This window comes from Phyllobates terribilis, unplaced genomic scaffold (assembly GCF_046119375.1).
Source record: "Phyllobates terribilis strain yellow unplaced genomic scaffold, ASM4611937v1 Scaffold_23__1_contigs__length_19252631, whole genome shotgun sequence".
In the NCBI taxonomy this organism is placed as follows: domain Eukaryota; kingdom Metazoa; phylum Chordata; class Amphibia; order Anura; family Dendrobatidae; genus Phyllobates; species Phyllobates terribilis.
Window position 1 is genome coordinate 17,177,361 of NW_027362783.1, and position 20,218 is coordinate 17,197,578.

General features: G+C 44.8%; 1 long non-coding RNA gene across 1 annotated transcript in view; it reads left to right on the forward strand.

Annotated features, from left to right (window-relative positions):
- Positions 1-401: 401 nt before the first annotated feature.
- Positions 402-20,218, forward strand: part of LOC141176279 (uncharacterized) — a 55,089-nt gene continuing 35,272 nt past the window's right edge. Inside the window, exon 1 of the long non-coding RNA XR_012253127.1 lies at positions 402-580. This is a non-coding gene — a long non-coding RNA (uncharacterized lncRNA). The remainder of the gene's footprint in view (positions 581-20,218) is intronic.

Below are 20,218 nucleotides of genomic sequence, written 5' to 3' on the forward strand. Positions count from 1 at the left end.
GATGTACACATGTGGGTGACTGTGCTGTGTGTCAGTGCAAGGATTTCCATATGTGTGGCTATATACACATTACTCCAGGATAAAGGCCTGGGAGAATAGCACTGGGGACTCTCTCAGCAGCCTGCTCTGTAGGCAGACTAGAATCCCCTCCATTCCAGCAGCCATGTCACTGATAAACTGTCTACAGCTGGTGCCTGCTGTGATAGCCTCCCCTTCAGGGGCTCCAGTCTGGTCACCTCTATTCAGAATGGAGACCTGTTGGAAGCCATATTCCACACACAGCAAAAGCAGCTTCGCTTCCTGGAGACAACAGCAATGAGAGCCGTGTGACGTGGAGGCTCCGCCCCTCCCGATGACGTCACCGCAGAGTCTAGCATCTCTCGCTAACGCCCGCAGAGGCAGTCGCTGGTATACTGCGTGCAGTACACAACGTATCTGGCGGGAGCGGGTGAGAGAGAGCGACCGTTACTACAGATACAGCGACATCCACTGCGAACAAGAAGACATCTTCTCATCTCCAGGAGACTGTGGCAGCTGGCAGGAGATGGCCATTCTATCAACACCTAAAATGGCGAGGCTGGTAAGTTACAAGATGGAGGCGCTGTGTGCTGATGGGCTGTGAGAAGAGCAGGCAATAGAACTTCCCTGCCTAATCAGCCCTGATGTTACTGAGTGGAAAAAAGCTTTAGAAATCATTTCTACTGTCCCTGTTTCCTGTGCTAATGAGGGCTTTGCCTAGTGGGTGTTAGGTCCCTCCTTCCCATGTTGTCAGGCCCCTGTTGGTGTGATAACATCATTTGCGCGAGCGACATCATCGCCGCTCATGCAAATCTCGCGCATGCGCCGCTCATTCCGGCAGCGTCACTGCATCTCTGAAGCCAGGTGTACAATTCCCCGCATCAGAGGCGCACTGCGCATGTTCGGAGGTTTAGAAGATGGTTTGCGCCTCTGATGCGGGGAAGCGTACACCCGGCCTCGGAGAAGCAGTGACGCTGCCAGAATGAGCGTCGCATGCGCAAGATTAGCATCAGCTGGCGATGACGCCGCTCGTGCAAATTATGTCATCACGCCAACAGGGGCGTGACAACATGGAAAGAGGGCTGACTAGTCTGGGGAACGAACGCCCTATCGACTAGTCAAACCTTCGTTAGCATAGGTAATGGGGAACTTGTGAATGTTTTTTAAACCTTATTTTCACTCAGTAACGTTATACGGGGCTGGTTAGGCAGGGAATTTGCTGATACATAGGTGAATGCTTCTGGGTTGGAGGGCATGGGGGACCTGACAGGTTCCCTTTAAGCATATTCACATAAGGGCAGCACGCTGCATTGTATTTTATTAATGTCATTTTTTTTGTGGTAAAACCTGTAAAAAAACAGAAAAAAATAAATTGCAGAATAAGAAACCTACTTCAGCATCGTGCTTGGGCTTCTGATCTTTTCTGACCTTAAAGCGCACCTGTCAGCAGGATTGTGCTCAGTAATCTACATACACTGTCAGGTGGGCGCCATTACCATGAATAATATGACACCTTGGCTGATGAAATCCATCCAGTGGTTCTTGTTTAACCCCTTCATGACCAGACCAGTTTCCATTTTTGTGTTTTCCTTTTTTGCTCCCCTTCTTCCCAGAGCCATAACTTTCTTATTTTTTGGTCACTATGGCCATGTGATGGCTTATTTTTTGCGGGACAAGTTGTGCTTTTGAACAGCACCACTGGTTTTACTACATCGTGTACTGGAAAACAGGAAAATTCCAAGTGCGGTGAAATTGCAAAAAAGTGCAGTTCCACAGTTGTTTTCTTGGGGTTTTGTTTCACCATGTCTGCTGAATGCTAAAACTGACCTACCATTATTATTCTCCTGGTCATTATGAGTTCGTAGACACCAAACAGGTATAGTTTTTTTACTTAAGTGGTGAAAAAAAATCCAAAGTTTGCTTAAAAAAAAAAAAAAAATGGCTCCATTTTCCGGGACCCATACCATCTCCATTTTTTACGATCTGGAGCTAGATGAGGGCTTATTTTTTGCGCGCCAAGCTGACGTTTTTATTGATACCATTTTGGGGTAGATCCGATGTTTTAATCGCGGTTATTGCAATGTTGCGGCGACCAAAAAAAAGTAATTATAGCATTTTGAATTTTTTTCACGTCACACCGTTTATCGATCGGATTAAATATTTTTTCATATTGATAGATCAAGTGATTCTGAATGTGGATATGTGTATGAGTGATTTTTTTTGTTTTATTGTGAATGGGGCGAAAGGGGGTGATTTAAACTTTAATATAATTTTTTTAATATTTTTAAACTTTTTTTACTTTACACTAGCTTCAATAGTCACAATGGGAGACTAGAAGCTGCAATTCTCTGATCGCCTTTGCTACACACAGGGGATGATCAGATCTCCTGTGTGTAGCAGAAATGCTCACCTGCTATGAGCGCCGACCACAATCTGGCAATGACAATGGCTAGGGTCTCCTGCAGACCTGGGTTGTCATGCCAACCTATCGGCGACCCACGATCATGTAACACGGTCGCCGATGTGCGGAGCCAACGACACGCTTCCGGGAAGCGCGAGTTAAATGCCGCTGTCAGAGATTGAGAGCAGAATTTAACTACACTGTGTTCCAAATTATTATGCAAATAATATTTTCTCAGATTTTCCCAAATTACCTATATGAATTGCAGTCATTGTAATTTTCCAGTCAAATAACTATTAGAGTACAATTGAAAGGTTTTTGTACAAACTGTCTATGATAACAGTATAGTTTTAAAAAATAAAAAACTCAAACTGCACTCAAAATGCATGTTCCAAATTATTATGCACAGCAGAGTTTTCAACCTTTTCATTTTAATAAAGAACAAAAAATGGTCATTCTTGAAATTATAAGCATTAGCAGGTTATTACAAACTGAAATCAAACAGTTTTCAACTCAAAACTTTATTCTAGGTGATGTTACATTTGCACATAGGACCGCTTGTTCGAAAGGAGCTTCTGAACTTTTTCATCCATTGAATTTGTCAGGTTTTGGATGGTTTCTGCTTCCAATTGTTTTGCCTGAGGACAGAATACCCTCCCAGAGCTGTTGCTTAGATGTGAACTGCCTCCCGCCATCATAGACACTCCTTTTGATGATGCCCCAGAGGTTCTCAATGGGGTTGAGGTCAGGGGAGCATGGGTGCCACACCATTAGTTTGTCCCCTTTTATGCCCATAGCAGCCAGAGATGCAGATGTGTTATGTGCAGCATGAGACGGGGCATTATCATGCATGAAATGATCTCGATGGTCCAGATGGATGGATTGGAGGATGGCTGGTTGATGGACACCCCATGCAAACACGGCTACGGCGCTAACAAGGAGGAGGTGGAGTAATGTTTTGGGCTGGAATCATGGGGAGAGAGATTGTCGGCCCTTTTAGGATCCCTGAAGGGGTAAAGATGAACTCCATAATGTATGTTGAGTTTCTCAAACAGCACTTCCTTCCATGGTTCAAGAAGAAGAACCGTGCATTCCGCAGCAAGATCATTTTCATGCATGATAATGCCCTTTCTCATGCTGCACATAACACATCTGCATCTCTGGCTGATATGGGCATAAAAGTGGACAAACTTATGGTGTGGCACCCATGCTCCCCTGACCTCAACCCCATTGAGAACCTCTGGAGCATCATCAAAAGGAGTGTCTATGATGGTGGGAGGCAGTTCACATCTAAGCAACAGCTCTGGGAGTCTATGCTGTCCTCAGGCAAAACAATTGGAAGCAGAAACCATCCAAAACCTGACAAATTCAATGGACGAGAGAGTTCAGAAGCTCCTTTCGAACAAGCGGTCCTATGTGCAAATGTAACATCCCCTAGAATAAAGTTTTGAGTTGAAAACTGTTTCAATTGTACTCTAATAGTTATTTGACTGGAAAATTACAATGACTGCAATTCATATAGGTAATTTGGGAAAATCTGAGAAAATATTATTTGCATAATAATTTGGAACACTGTGTAGTTAACAGCCACGGTGGGGGGGGGGGTGGATCGCTATTCCACCCGCAGCTGTTGCGGGCACATGTCAGCTGTATATATCAGCTGTCGTGTACCTGGAAAGCTGCGGGCTCAGTGCTGGAGCTCGCACCAAACAGGGGGTTCTCACGTTTGTCATACTATTATGGCACACGTCAAAAAGGGGTTAATTTTTACTTATAGTTTGGAGATGATGATATGCTCGTGCTCTGGGACAGCCTGTAGGGTGGGCTCTATCTGGTGCTCTGCTTATACAGTCAGCTATATGCTCTTATGACAGGTCACTGATCGTTCAGTTACCTGCCTCCTATTTTACTTGTTATATACATAATGTGGGGTTAGAAAAAACAAACAAATCAAGCAAAATGGCGCCCGCACAGGCACAATAGCATCTATCGCTTGGCCATAGATGCTACTGTGCACGTGCCGTGGCCATTTTGTTGGAGCAAAAGAAAAATTTGTCTCCAGAAAAATGGCCACGTCACGTGCGCAGTGGCATGTATCAGCAAGCGAGGCTCTTAATCTGCGCAAGCCCCGCCCACTGGTGGCTGGCTCTTGCGCATATTGAGAGCATCACTTGGCGATAGATACTATTGCAATTGCTCCGCTGTCATTTTGTTGGAGCAAAAAATCTGGCTCCAGCAAAATGGCCACAGCACGTGAGCAGTTGAATCTATCGGCAAGCGATGCTCTTACTTTGCGCAGGCCTTGCCTACTGGTGGGCGCCGCTTGCGCAGAATAAGAGGATCACTTGCCGATAGATGCTACTGCACTTGCGCCGCAGACATTCTGCTGGAGAATAATTTTTTTACTCCAACAAAATGGCCGTGGCATGAGATAGATGCGCCTGCGCGAGCGCCATTTTGATTGATGTCATTTTTTTCCCCCCATAATGTATACACTATGTAAATTAAAAATTGGAGGCATGTCAGTGATCGATCAGTGAGCTGTCATAAGAGCATACAGATGTAAGCAGAGCACCAGATAGAGCCCACCTCACAGACTGCCCCGGAGCACGAGCATATCATTATCTCCAAACTGAAAGTAAAAATTACACAAGAACCACGGGACGGATTTCATTAACCAAGGTATCATTTTAATGTGTGTAACAGCGCCAACCTGACAGTGTATGTAGTTTACTTAGCACAATCCTGCTGACAGGTTAATTTTCAAGGAGTTGTCTGCTCTAAATCATTAAGTCTGCAGTCACTCTGTGTGCCTGCAGACTTCTGAATCCCCACAGAGCACAAGGTTTAAAAAACATTTATATGGTCCTCATTTCCTATGCTAATCAGGGCTTCGACTAGTGGGTGTTAGTTGCTCCCAGAAGAGTCAGCCTCCTTTCCATGTTATCACGCCCGTGTTGGCGTGATAATTTGCCGCTCATTCTGGCAGCGTCACTGCATCTCTGAAGCCAGGTGTATGCTTCTCCGCATCAGAGGCGCACTGTGCATGTTCGGAAGTTTAGAAGATGACTTCCGTACATGTGCAGTGTGCCTCTGTAGCCAAGAAGCGTACACCCGGCCTCAGAAAAGCAGTGACGGTGCCGGAATGAGCGGCGCATGTGCAAGATTTCCATGAGCGACAATGACGCCGCTCGTGCAAATTATGTAATCATGCCCCATCAACTAGTCAAAGCCCTCATAAGCATAGGCAATGGGGAGCATGTGAATGTTTTGTAAACTTTGTTTTCACTCAGTAATGTTATACGGGGCTGGTTAGGCAGGGAAGTTGCTGATACATAGGTGAATGCTGCTGGGTTGGAGGGTATAGGGGATGTGACAGGTTGCCTTTAAGCTTACTCACATAAGAGCAGCGCACTGTTTTGTATTTTATTAATGTAATTTTCTTTGTCGTAAAACCTGTAAAAAAACCCAGAAAAAATAAATTGCCGAAAAAGAAATCTACTTCAGCATCGTGCTTATGCCTCTGATCTTTTCTGACTTTAAAGCGCACCTGTCAGCAGGATTGTGATTGTGTGCCCACACTGTCAGGTGGGCGCCATTACACTGATTAAAATGATACCTTGTTTGACGCTTAGCGATAGATAATACTGCTCATGGTCTGCGGCCATTTTGTTGGAGCAAAAAAAATTAGTCTTCAGCAAAATTGCTGCATCGTGTGGGCAGTTGCATCTATCAACAAGCGATGCTTTTAATCTGCGCAAGGTGGGCGGCGCTTGCCCAGTTTGAGAGCATCGCTTGGTGATAGATACTACTGCACACGCACCACTGCCAATCTGGCTCCAGCAAAACGGCCACGGCGCATGCTCAGTTGCACATATCAGCAAGCAATGCTCTTAATTTTTATCATTTTAATCAGCGTAACGCTGCCAACCTGACAGTGTATGTAGTTTACTTAGTACAATCCTACTGACAGGTGCACTTTAAAGGGGTTGACAACTCTAAATCTATAAGTCTGCAGTCCCTCTATGTAACTGCAGACTTATGAATCCCCCAGAGCACACACTGTGAGCTGCGGGGATTCGCCTGTGTCTGAGCCATATGCGTTATACATACTCCTGGCCAGATTCCGACTAGTGGGTGTGGCTTCGCTTCATGCACTTGCATAAAGTGAGGCTGCGCCCCAACTAGTGACTCGACTGTTCAGTGAGCGTGGCTTATATGTAAAGATGGTCTGAGATCAGTGGCCCAAAGTCATTTAACCCTTGAAAAACACCAGTTACTGGCTATTTGCCCCCTTTGATGGCAGTTCTCATGCCCAGAGCATATTTAAACGGGCTAGAATGACCTGAACTTGATGCGCCCATCACTATGTATGTAATGGTGGTCAGAGATCAGTGACCCAAAGTCATTTAACCCTTGAAAAACACCAATTATTTATTCAAATATGTGAAAATTGGTTATATCTCCACTTTGATGTCAGTTTTGATACCCAAAACTTATTTTGGCCAGGCTGGAGTGACTTGTATTTGATGCGGGCAATCACTATGTAATGGTGGTGTGAGATCAGGAGCCCAAAAACACTTAACCTCACTGCCCACTTTGATGCCCATTTTTGTGCCATTGTTATAACTTTTGTAGCTGCTCTTAATTGTATTCTAATCAGGGCACCTCGCTGCATTGTATTATATTAATGCATTTTTTTTGTCAAAGCGCACCTGTCAGAAAGATTGTGCTCAGTAAACCACATACACGGTCAGGTGAGCGACATTAAACTGATTAAAATGATGAAATCCATTCTGTGGTTCTTGTGTAATGTTTACTTTCAGTTTGGAGATAATAATATGCTCGTGATCAGGGACGGCCTGAGGAGCCTCCTATTTTACATAATGCATCCATTAGTGCGGGGTAAAATAAGAGTCAGGTCAGTGAAGGCACAGTGACCTGTAATAAGAGCATACAGATGAATATGTAAGCAGAGCACCAGATAGAGCGCCCCCCCCCCCCACAGGCCGCCCCGAAGCACGAGCATATCATTATCTCCAAACTGAAAGTAAAGACTACACAAGAACCACAGGACGGATTTCATCAACCAAGGTATAATTTTAATCAGTTTAATGTCGCCCACCTGACAGTGTATGTGGTTAAGGCTGTGTGCCCACGATGCCTCCCAGCCTATGGCCCCGATGCTGCGGAGGGGCCGCATGCGGATATTCAAATGAGCGGCACCTTTTTTTTTTACCTATGGACTTTCCCCATAGAGGTTAGGTCTATGGGGAAAGCCTGCAAGCGGACCTGCAACTGAAATTGACATGCTACGGTCTGGAAAGACGCGCCACATGTCAGTTTCCGTGAGTGAGCCACAGACGCATAGTAGACATAGAATTTCTAGAAATGCCATCCACTATACTGTAACATTTGTCTCCTGCTTATTTGACGCTGCATAAGTCCGCAGCGTCAAACCTGCAGCGGCTCCGGATCGTGGGCACACAGCCTACTGAGGACAGTCCTGTTGACAGGTGCGCTTTAAATCTGTAAAAAACAGAAAAAAATAAATTACCTAATAAGAAACTGCCTAATAAGAAACCAACTGCAGCATCGTGCTTCACACAGCTTCATACTACTACAGTGGTGGCCAAAAGTATTGTCACCCCTAAAATTCTGTCAGATAATACTCAGTTTCTTCCTGAAAATGATTGCAATCACAAATTCTTTGGTATTATTCTCTTCATTTAATTTGCTTGCAAGGAAAAAACACAAAAGAGAACGAAGCAAAAATCAAATCATTGATCATTTCACACAAAACTCCACGGTATGCGTGGCCCCCTCAACCCCCAATCCTAGGATGCGTGGCTCCCTCATCCCCCAATCCTGAGATGAGTGTCCCCGTCATCCCCCAATCCTGGGATGCGTGGCCCCGTCATCCCCCAATCCTGGGATGCATGGCCCCGTCATCCCCCAATCCTGGGATGCGTGGCCCCCTCATCTCCCAATCCTGAGATGAGTGGCCCCCTCATCCCCCAATCCTGGTATATGTGGCCCCCTCATCCCCCAATCCTGGTATGTGTGGTCCCCTCATCCCTTTCACGCTGCACACATACAAAAAAATAAACATTTATACTCACCTTTCTTCTCTGTGCTCCAGCGCTGCGGTGTCCTGTTCTTCTGAGGAGTGCGGCGCCGGAGTACGCACGTGCCCATACTTCGCTGTCCTGTGCCATTTTGCTGAAGACACACTGAAAATGTGTCTTCAGTAAAATGGCACCGGATAGCGCTATACGCATACGCCGACTACGACACCTTCACTCCTGCCCTGGTCTCTGGCGAGAAGAGAGGTGCTGTGGCAACGCTCCTCCCGGTCAGGTAAGTATGTAAGTATGGCGCCGGAGATCGTGGTATGCGTTCAGTGTCTTTTCATACTGCGAACTTTGGCGCCATATACTCCTCTTACCTGTAACAGCTCCATGCATTTATCTGTCTGGAGCCAGACTGCGCAGGCGTGTCTAGCTTGTGCAGTCTATAGAGGCTTCAGACAGAGGGACGCTTGTAGTGTTATATTATAGATACACATGCACAGCTTCACACTATAAGGTATGATAGTAGTGTGACGCTGTGCCTGTGTATATAACATCTAGTGGGGAGTTCACACTATAAACTATAAAGTGTTTACATAGCTCTATACTATATACTATTATATATTATATACCTCGTCGTGTAAAGCTGTGCATGTGTATATAATATATAATGAAGCGTTCACACTACATACCATAAAATGTATACATATCACTATACTATATACAAGAGCATCTCACTAAATTAAAATGTCATCAAAATGTTAATTTCAGTTCTTCAATACAAGAAGTGAATCTTATAGAGTCATTAAAAACAGAGTGATCTATTTCAAGTGTTTATTTCTGTTAATGTTGATGATTATGGCTTACAGCCAATGAAAACACAAAAGTTATTATTTCAGTAAATTAGAATAATTAACAAAAAACAAGCTTTTAAAAATGTCCCTTAGTCTGTTTCAGTAGGCTCCACAATCATGGGGAAGACTGCTGACTTGACAGTTGTCGAAAAGACAGTCATTGACAAACTCCACAAGGAGGGTAAGCCACAAAAGGTCATTGCTAAAGAAGCTGGCTTTTTACACACTGCTGTATCCAAGCATATTAATGAAAAGTTGCGTGGAAGGAAAACGTGTGGTAGATAAAGGTGCACTAGCAACCAGGATAACCGCAGCCTTGAAAGGATTTTTAAGAAAAGGCTATTCAAAAATTTGGGGGAGATTCACAAGGAGTGGACTGCTTCAAGAGCCACCACACACCGACGTATCCAGGACATGGGCTACAAGTGTCGCATTCCTTGTGTCAAGCCACTCATGACCAATAGACAACGCCAAAAGCGTCTTACCTGGGCCAAGGAGAAAAAGACCTGGACTGTTGTCAGTGGTCTAAGGTGTTGATTTCAGATGATAGTAAATTTTGCATTTCATTTGGAAATCAAGGTCTCAGGAGTCTGGAGGAAGAGTGGGGAGGCCACAATCCAAGCTACTTGAGGTCTAGTGTGAAGTTTCCACAATCAGTGCTGGTTTGGGGAGCAATGTCATCTGCTGGTGCAGGTACACTGTGTTTTATCAAGACCAAAGTCAGCGCAGCCGTCTGCCAGGATATTTTATAGCACTTCATGCTTCCCTCTGCCGACAAGCTTTTAAGAGTTGAAAATTTCTCCAGCAGGACTTGGCACCTGTCCACACTGCCAAAAGTATCAATACCTGGTTTAAAAACAACAGTATGGCTGCGTGCACACGATGCTTTTTTCATGCGTTTATGCTGCGGATTTTCCGCTGCTTAAACGCATCAAAAACGCATGGTAATCCGCACCCCATGGTCCCCAATGGCATTCCGCAATGTCAATGCACATGCTGCGGATTTTTCCGCAGCGTTTCTGCAGCGCAAATAAATCCGCAGCATGTTCATTAATTTTGCGGAAGCGCCGCCATTGACTTGCATTGAGACGCATATAATGCGCGTCTGTACATTTATACAAGCGGATTATATGCGTCTCTATGTGCGGATGGTACCCAGTTCTGGAGGAGAGGAGATTCTCATCCAGACCTGGGTACCATTGTACCTGTAAAAAAAAGAATAAAATAATAAATAAAGTTTATATTCACCTGTCCGGCGGCCCCTGCAGCGCTTCTCCTTCCAGGACCTGAGATGACGTCGCGGTCATGTGACCGCAGGCTGTCTCTCGAGATGCCGGCAACCCGGAAGAAGCCAGGACGAGCGCGACAGCACACGGGGCGGGGGATCGGGGGTGAGTATAGCTTTATTTTTTTATTTTTACGGTCACACTATGTAAATCCATGCCTTTTGCATGGATTTAAATTGTGTGACCTAGTTGTCAAGCACTTTCCAAGTGATGCTATCGCTTGGAAAGTGCTCGTCAGTCCGCATGCAGAAACACATGCGTTAACGCATGTGTGTACACATGTGATTACGCATGTATTCTGCAGGAAAAACGCATGCACAATCCGCATGCGTTTTTTCTGCCAGGGAGATGCAGAAATGCTGCAGAAATTTTCTGCTTCATTTCTGCATCGTGGGCACATACCCTATCACTGTGATTGATTGGCCAGCAAACTCGCCTGACCTTAACCCCATAGGCAATCTATCGGGTATTATCAAGAGGAGGATGAGATACACCAGACCCAACAATGCAGACGAGCTGAAGGCTGCTATCAAAGCAACCTGGGCTTCCATAACACCTCAGCAGTGCCACAGGCTGATCCCTCCATGCCACATTGCCGCATTGATGCAATAATTGAGCCCCGACCAAGTACTGAGTGCATTCACTGAACATACATTTCAGTAGGCCAGCATTTTGGATTTTAAATTAATTTTTCAAGACGGCGTTATGAAGTATTCTAATTTACTGAGATAATGACTTTTGTATAATGATTGGCCGTAAGCCATAATCATCAACATTAACAGAAATAAACACTTGAAATAGATCACTCTGTTTGTAATGACGCTATATAATATATGAGTTTCACTTTTTGTATTGAAGAACTGAAATAAATTAACTTTTTGATGATATTCTAATTTAGTGAGAAGCACTTGTATCTTGTATACAGTACTGAGCATAAGTGAGTACACCCCCTGTATTATCAGTACATTATTTTTACAATGCTCAGCATAAGGGCGGTTTCATGCGTCTGGATATTTCCGGGACTGGAAAAACCCATATCGGAGATATACATATCCGGTGTGTCTGTGTGTGTCACACTTGTGGCGCATCAGGATCACCCGTACCGGCGCCTGGGAATCAGTGTACAGTTCCCAAGCCCTGGGTGCTATATTCTGCCCTCATCATTGTTCTTTGCTCGCGCTGTGATCAGCACGAGCAAGAGACAAAGTTGGGTGTAGTAGTGTCTGCTCCTACAGTGTCTCAGTGTAAAATAAGATTAAAATAATAAAATACATTTACTCGCCTGTCACCACACGTACTGGACACACTGACATGTGAAAGAGCCCTAAGTAGGTACTCCCCCTTATTATTGGTACATTATATATACAGCACTCAGCTTAAGTAAGTACACCCCTCTATTATCAGAACATTATATACAAAGTGCTCAGTGTGTGTACACCCGTTTATTATTAGTACTTTATATAGCACTCAGCATAATTGAGTACACCCCCATATTATCAGTGCATTATATATACAGCAATCAGCATAAGTGAGTACAAACCCTGTATTATCAGTATATTATATAGAGTGCTTAGAGTAAGTGAGTGCACCCCCTGTATTTTCACAAAATTATATATAAAGCTCTCAGAATAAGTGAGCACACTCCTGTATTATCAATACATTATACATAAAGTACAGACCAAAAGTTTGGACACACCTTCTCATTTAAAGATTTTTCTGTATTTTCATGACTTTGAAAATTGTACATTCACACTGAAGGCATCAAAACTATGAATTAACACATGTGGAATTATATACTTAACAAAAAAGTGTGAAACAACTGAAAATATATCTTATATTCTAGGTTCTTCAAAGTAGCCACCTTTTGCTTTGATCACTGCTTTGCACACTCTTGGCATTCTCTTGATGAGCTTCAAGTGGTAGTCACCGGAAATGGTTTTCACTTCACAGGTGTGCCCTGTCAGGTTTAATAAGTGGGATTTCTTCTTGCCTTATAAATGGGGTTGGGACCATCAGTTGTGTTGTGCAGAAGTCAGGTGGATACACAGCTGATAGTCCTACTGAATAGACTGTTAGAATTTGTATTATGGCAAGAAAAAAGCAGCTAAGTAAAGAAAAACGAGTGGCCATCATTACTTTAAGAAATGAAGGTCAGTCAGTCCGAAAAATTGGGCAAACTTTGAAAGTGTCCCCAGGTGCAGTTGCAAAAGCCATCAAGCGCTACAAAGAAACTGGCTCACATGAGGACCGCCACAGGAAAGGAAGACCAAGAGTCACCTCTACTTCTGAGGATAAGTTTATCCGAGTCACCAGCCTTAGAAATCGCAGGTTAACAGCAGCTCAGATTAGAGACCAGGTCAATGTCACACAGAGTTCTAGCAGCAGACACATCTTTTCAACAACTGTTAAAAGGAGACTTTGTGCAGCAGGCCTTCATGGTAAAATAGCTGCTAGGAAACCACTGCTAAGGACAGGCAACAAGCAGAAGAGACAAGTTTGGGCTAAAGAACACAAGGAATGGACATTAGACCAGTGGAAATCTGTGCTTTGGTCTGATGAGTCCAAATTTGAGATCTTTGGTTCCAACCACCGTGTCTTTGTGCGACGCAGAAAAGGTGATCGGATGGACTCTACATGCCTGGTTCCCACCGTGAAGCATGGAGGAGGAGGTGTGATGGTGTGGGGGTGCTTTGCTGGTGACACTGTTGGGGATTTATTCAAAATTGAAGGCATACTGAACCAGCATGGCTACCACAGCATCTTGCAGCGGCATGCTATTCCATCCGGTTTGCGTTTAGTTGGACCATCATTTATTTTTCAACAGGACAATGACCCCAAACACACCTCCAGGCTGTGTAAGGGCTATTTGACCAAGAAGGAGAGTGATGGGGTGCTACGCCAGATGACCTGGCCTCCACAGTCACCAGACCTGAACCCAATCGAGATGGTTTGGGGTGAGCTGGACCGCAGAGTGAAGGCAAAAGGGCCAACAAGTGCTAAGCATCTCTGGGAACTCCTTCAAGATTGTTGGAAGACCATTTCCGGTGACTACCTCTTGAAGCTCATCAAGAGAATGCCAAGAGTGTGCAAAGCAGTCATCAAAGCAAAAGGTGACTACTTTGAAGAACCTAGAATATAAGACATATTTTCAGTTGTTTCACACTTTTTTGTTAAGTATATAATTCCACATCTGTTAATTCATAGTTTTTATGCCTTCAGTGTGAATGTACAATTTTCATAGTCATGAAAATACAGAAAAATCTTTAAGTGAGAAGGTGTGTCCAAACTTTTGGTCTGTACTGTATATACAGTGTATATATATATATATATATATATATATATATATATATATATATATATATATACACACACACATACAGCGCTTAGCATAAGTGAGTACACCCCTGTATTATCAGTACATCCTATATAATGCTGGACTCGTCTTTCTTTCCAAAGCCGGGATGGGCGGAGACTGCTCAGTGTGGCGCCGGAGTCAGCACGTGCGCATACCGCACTACGGCGCCATTTTATTGAAGACACTGTGCTTGCGAATTCGCAGATACAGTGTCTTCAACAAAATGGAGCTGGATATCGCAGGATGCGCACGTGTCTACTCCTGCACCATTTTATTGAAGAATTCTACTACAACATCAGTATAGCAGTGCTCACAAGCCGGCCATCACCATTATCCTTATAGTCAGCTTGTGCGCACTGCTATGTTGACGTTGGAGTACATTACTTCAATAAAATAGGCGCTGTTTTATTGAAGACACTGTGTATGCAAATTTGCAGACCCAGTTTCTTTAAAAAAATGGTGCAGGATAGCGCTGTATGTGCACATGCTGACTCCAGCGCCATTAAAGGGGTTGTCCAGTACTTTATATTACCCCCCCCCAATGTATCCCCCCGGGTCCCCTAAGGATTTGTGTAATTACCTTATGTTGCAGATACTGCCTGTGAGCAGCACGATCACTGGCCGCTCACAGGCATGACGTGAACCCCGACTACAGCCGGCTCTGACATCCGCTGATGTCACGACAAGTGCTGGCAGCAGCCAGGGGTCTCTGTCTTCTGCGTTCCGCGGTGGATGCCAGGCTGTGAGCGGGGTTACCCTCTACCCGCGTCACACCCAGCATCTACTGTGTGCTCTGCCTCTCCCCATTCATTGGGAAAGCGCGCGGTGGATGCTGGGTGTGACACGGGGTAGCCCCGCCCACAACCCAGCAGCCACCGCGGGGACCGCATCACTGATGTCACTCCTCACTTGTTGTGATGTCAGCGCGGGGTCACGTGATGCCTGTGAGCGGCCAAGGATAGCACCGCTCACAGGTAGAAACAGCAACCTAAGGTATTTACAAAAATCCTTAGGGGCCCCGGGGGGGATCCATTGTGGGGTAATAAAAAGTACTGGACAACTTCTTTAATAAAATTAAAAATGTACCAGTAAAAATGCTTGCCACGTGGGCGTAGAACGTGTTTAATAGCTAGTGCAATATATAGTGAGGCATTCACACTATAAGCTATACAGTTTATACATAGCTCTATACTGTCATATAGTAGATGCCTCGTTGTGTGAAACTGTGCCTGTGTATATAATATATAGTGGGTAGTTCACACTTTATATTGTATACATAGTAATACGCTATACTATCATATAGTATATACCTTGTATATAGTATAGAGCTCCGTAGATCACTACTAGCTTCACGATCACCCAATTAAGATTATTAGCTGCCACCACCAATCAGTTCCGGTCGATTGGATGCCTTATAGGTAGCGTGTGGCTTTGGGGGAGGAACGATTACAGAGCAAAAGAAACAGAACTATTACATTTTATATTTAATCCAAAGGGAGACAGTGTTTCTGAAAAAATATACAAAAGATTTTACAAAGGGAGACAAAACAATACAGCATATACAGTTACAGAAATAAAAGGGATTAACAGAAAAGCTTACTATACCGATCGCAGAGACGATTCAGTTTAGATGAAGGAAAGCGCTTCGATTTGACTGTTAAGGAACGTGGCCCTTGCTTACACGAAAATATGTATCTTCCAGCATGAGCGAAGATCAATATTCGGCTTGATCTTTTATGCCTGATTGGGCCCTGCCCACACACTCCCCTGTGATGATGTCACGTGGGCTGGTCTGCGCCCTTCATGTTTTTTTTTAAATCTCTTAATTTCTGTGATATCTCCTCGCTCGATGATCGCAGAAGTTAGCAAGTGAATCCATATTTTTTATTGTGATTTTACTTTTCCTTAGAGATCAAACATGACATGGCTGCTTTCAGTTATCTTTGCCCTGTTGCGTTACAGCTCAACGGCAGGGCTCGCAGATATGGAAAAATATGCATACTGTTCCCCACATAGCCCCGCTGCTAAAAATATAGGTCCCATCACAATCAGAATTATAGAAATTCCCCTATTCCACACTTACTTTCGGTACCTAAAAGTCTGGAGATTAAACACATTTGCAACTGGAAATGACCCGGCTATTCTCAGGAGTGTGATAGATTCCCTTTGAAGCCTAAGGAGATGTTTCCTATCTCTCTCAGGTGTCATACTGGTTACCTTTACACAACTCATTCAGTCTCTAGTCCAGGGGTCCTCAAACTTTTTAAACACGGGGCCAGTTCACTGTCCCTCAGACTATTGGAGGGCTGGAATATAGTTTTTTTTAAAAAAAAACTATGAACAAATTCCTATGCACACTGCACATATCTTATTTTGATGTAAAAAAACAATACAGGAACAAATACAATATTTAAAATGAAGAACAAGTAAAGTTAGATAAACCGGTATTTCAATAGGCAAGTAAATGTCCCCAATAGACACCATAGGCCCCAATAGGCAGGTAAATATCCCCAATAGACAGCATAGGTCCCCAATAGGCAGGTAAATATCCCCAATAGGCAGCATAGGTCCCCAATAGGCAGGTAAATGTCCCCAATAGGCAGGTAAATGTCCCCAATAGGCAGCATAGGTCCTCAATGGGGAGGTAAAAGTCCCCAATAGGCAGCATAGGTCCTCAATGGGCAGGTAAATGACCCCAATAGGCAGCATAGGTCCTCAATAGGCAGGCTATTTCCCCCTTATAATGCCCCATGCAGGCTGTTCCCCCCTTATAATGCCCCATGCAGGATGTCACCCCCCATATAATGCCCCATGCATGATGTCCCTTTCTCCCACCATATAATGCCCCATGCAAGATATCACTCCCCTGTATTTATAATGTCCCATGCAGGATGTCACCCCCCCATATAATGCCCCATGCAGGATGTCACTCCCCTGTCGTTATAATGCCCCATTCCGGGTGTCACCCCCATATAATGCCCCATGCAGGATGTCCCTTTCTCCCACCATATAATGCCCCATGCAAGATATCACTCCCCTGTCTTTATAATGCCCCATGCAGGATGTCACCCCCCCATATAATGCCCCATGCAGGATGTCACTCCCCTGTCGTTATAATGCCCCATGCAGGATGTCACCCCCCCATATAATGCGCCACGCAGGATATCACTCCCCTGTCGTTATAATGCCCCTTTCAGGATGTCACCCCCCATATAATACCCCATGCAGCATGTCACTCCCCCATATAATACCCCATGCAGGATGTCACCCCCCCATATAATGCCCCATGCAGCATGTCACCCCCCCATATAATGCCCCATGCAGGATATCACTCCCTTGTTGTTATAATGCCCCATTCAGGATGTCACCCCCCCCATATAATGCCCCATGCAGGATGTCACTCCCCTGTTGTTATAATGCCCCATTCAGGATATCATCCCCCCATATAATGCCTCATGCAGGATGTCACTCCCCTGTCGTTATAATGCCCCATGCAGGATGTCACTCCCCTGTTGTTATAATGCCCCATTCAGGATATCATCCCCCCATATAATGCCCCATGCAGGATGTCACTCCCCTGTCGTTATAATGCCCCATGCAGGATGTCACCCCCCCCCCCATATAATGCCCCATGCAGGATGTCACTCCCCTGTCGTTATAATGCCCCATTCAGGATGTCACCCCCCCATATAATGCGCCACGCAGGATATCACTCCCCTGTCGTTATAATGCCCCTTTCAGGATGTCACCCCCCCCATATAATACCCCATGCAGCATGTCACTCCCCCATATAATGCCCCATGCAGCATGTCACCCCCCCATATAATGCCCCATGCAGGATATCACTCCCCTGTCGTTATAATGCCCCATTCAGGATGTCACCCCCCCCATATAATGCCTCATGCAGCATGTCACCCCTCCCCCATATAATGCCCCATGCAGGATGTCACCCCTAATATTATGTCCCATGCCTCCATACATTAAAAAAAAAATGCAATACTCACCTCCCTCCTCCTCACCTGCTGCAACTGCTCAATTCCGGACTCCAGCGTTGCCGGCCTCATCCTGCTCTGCGCTGCCTGTGATGGCTCAGGGGAGGGCACGGTGTAAAGACGTCACCGCACCCTCTGACCTGACACGTCACAGGGAGCATGCTCCAGGAAGACAGTGGATCTGCGGAGGCACGAGAGGTAAGTATCCGGCTGCCGGGGCCATGAGCAAGCGGGGGGAAGGGCGGGCGCTGGCACCGCTCTCCTCTGCCCCCAGCTCGGCGGGCCGGATAAAAATCCTCCGCGGGCCGTAGTTTGAGGACCCCTGCTCTAGTCCATATGTTTCAAGGTGTCTATTCATCGCATGTGTCTTTTACTAAGGGCTCCATTTCTTATGGTAATTAGCCTGAATAATTAAGTTTGGCACTTCTTGTGTGCACTGCCACTTTACATTGAAGCAGCTTTTTAGATTGTCAGCTTTACTCCTTACTATGGTATAGGGTTTGTGGGGATGAGGGGCTTGGAGAGAGAGATATTTTTTATATTTCCTGACAAATAGTATACAGTATGGAGCTATGTATACAATATGTAGTATATAGTGTGAACTCCCCACTATATATTATATGCACAGGCACAGCTTTACACAATGAGGTATATACTATGTGATAGTATGTGGTATAGCACTTTGTATACAAGATATAGTGTGAATGCCCCACTAAATATGATGTACACATGCAAAGCTTCACTCTGAGCTATATACTATACAATAATATATAGTATAGAGTATGTATACATTAGTATATAGTGTGAACTCCCCACTGCATATTATATACACAGGTACAGTTTTACACTACGAGGTGTCTACTAGATGATGGTATATAGCAATGTTTCCCAAACTCCAGTCCTCATGGCCCCCACAGGTCATGTTTTCAGGATCTTCTTAGTATTGCACAGGTGATGGAATTACTATCAAGGCATCATGAATTCTCTAACCTGTGCAATACTAAGGAGATCCTGAAAACATGACCTGTGGGGGCCATGAGGACTGGAGTTTGGGAAACACTGGTATATAGTATAGTGCTATGTATACATTATATGGTATGTAGTGTGAACTCCCCACAATAGTGATGGTCCGAGTCAAAATCAGGTCACTTTAACTTGTCTCAAGCATTAGAACTGGTATTTTTAGGGGTTAAATTACTTTGGTTCACTGATCTCACACCACTGTTACACATATAGGGATGCCCTTCATCAAACATAAATTCTCTAGCCCAGCTTAAACGGGTTCTGTGCATCAGGACTGACATCAAAGTCAGCAATTAGCCTATTTTTACAGATTTGCATAAGTTACTTTTTTTAATTGGTTAAAGGGGTACTCCGGGGAGATAAAAAAAAAAAAAGTTGTACTGTTCCTGCACTCATACACTATAAAGATGATATGCCCAGCGCGCTATAATAATCTTTATAACTCCTGCTCCCTGCTAGTAGCCCTGTGAATGAGACATTATCAAGGGGCTGCTATTAGAAGCTGTGAGCAGGCGATGCCCTCGACATGTCCCCTCACCTGGGACTGCAGACAGGGAGACATTATGGGGCTGGTGTGACAGGCGCTGCTTTTCACTGCACTGCTCACCCCTCTGTCTGGGACATTACAGCAGTGTGCAGCTCCTCGCTGTTATTACCCAGTCTAATAGTTGTTTCCCTGCCGACAACGGGAGTTGCCTCGCCTCCTCTCCTCAGGCTACCTGTTCCCTACATGCGGGAGCAGCACTTAGTGTATGATGTAATGACCCAGGCGGGAGGGGGTAGCAGTGAAAGAGCAGATCCTGTCACGGAATTAAAAGGGTTAAAAAGATTATGTATCTGCACTGGGCATCTCCTCTTTATAATTTGAGTGCAGGAACAGTCCAAAATAAATGTCTATCTCTCTGGGGTACCCCTTTTAAATAACTGTGGGCCAGTGATCTCACATCACTGTTATACAATAGTGATGCCCTGCATGAGATTCAGGTCACTCCAGCATGGCCCAAATGGGTTCTGGGCATGTGAACTGGCATCAAAGTGGGCAAATGGTTGTATGACTTAGTACTACTGGTTTTACTGCACCACCACACAGAAGAGGAAGACCCACATCACAGTTTCCTTCCGGATGGCCAAAGTGGTTATTAATCAGAAAAGCTGGCATCAAGGTGGGCAAATTTCAACTTTGTCGTGGGTTGAATAAGTTACTGATTTAGTTTTTTT